Here is a 718-nt window from a genome sequence, read left to right on the forward strand (position 1 = left end):
GTCTTGCCTGTTTGGAATGCTTCAGTGCACTGTATTACCAAATCCAATCTGTTGCAATTAAATTGCGTCTTGGTATTTGAAGGTGTGTTTGGGGTCGGCTTTATGTGGTGGGGTTTTTTTGGGTTGGTTTTGTTGTTGTTTGGTTGGTGTTTTTTTGGTTGTTTTTTGGTTATGTGTGTTGGGTTTTTGTTTTTCCTTTTTTTCCTCCACAGAATGAAGATCCTTTCCCCTTCCTGCAGTGAATATTTTCCCTACGTTTTGGTTGTGTTTCTCCTTAGGTCAGTGAAGGCTGGTGGGTTTGCCCTCGGTTTAGAAAGGGATTGGCGGAACTCGGAAGCTTTTCCAGCAATCTTTGGGAAACAGTGCTTGTTGAATGTTACCCCATCTCCTCCCGTGAGCCAGGCTGCAATTCTGGGCTGCCTTTGGAGGAACCGGGGCTGTGGCGCTGCGCCTCAGGTTTGGCGGGCTGAAGTTCTTGGCCATTCGCCCTTAATCACTTAGGGGACGCCACCCTCCGTGCCGTGTCCCCTCAGTGTCCCGCCCTGTCGCTTGGTGTCCCCTCAGGGCTGGGCTGGGGTGGTGCCACCCTGTCCCCTCAGTGCAGGGCGGTGTCGCCGTGTCCCCTCAGGGCTGGGCCGGGGCGGCGCCAGCGTGATCCCTCAGGGGCGGGCCGGGCGGTACCGCTGTGTCCCCCCCAGGGCCGGGCCGGGCGGTACCG

Source organism: Geospiza fortis, unplaced genomic scaffold (assembly GCF_000277835.1).
Source record: "Geospiza fortis unplaced genomic scaffold, GeoFor_1.0 scaffold78, whole genome shotgun sequence".
Classification (NCBI taxonomy): Eukaryota; Metazoa; Chordata; class Aves; order Passeriformes; family Thraupidae; genus Geospiza; species Geospiza fortis.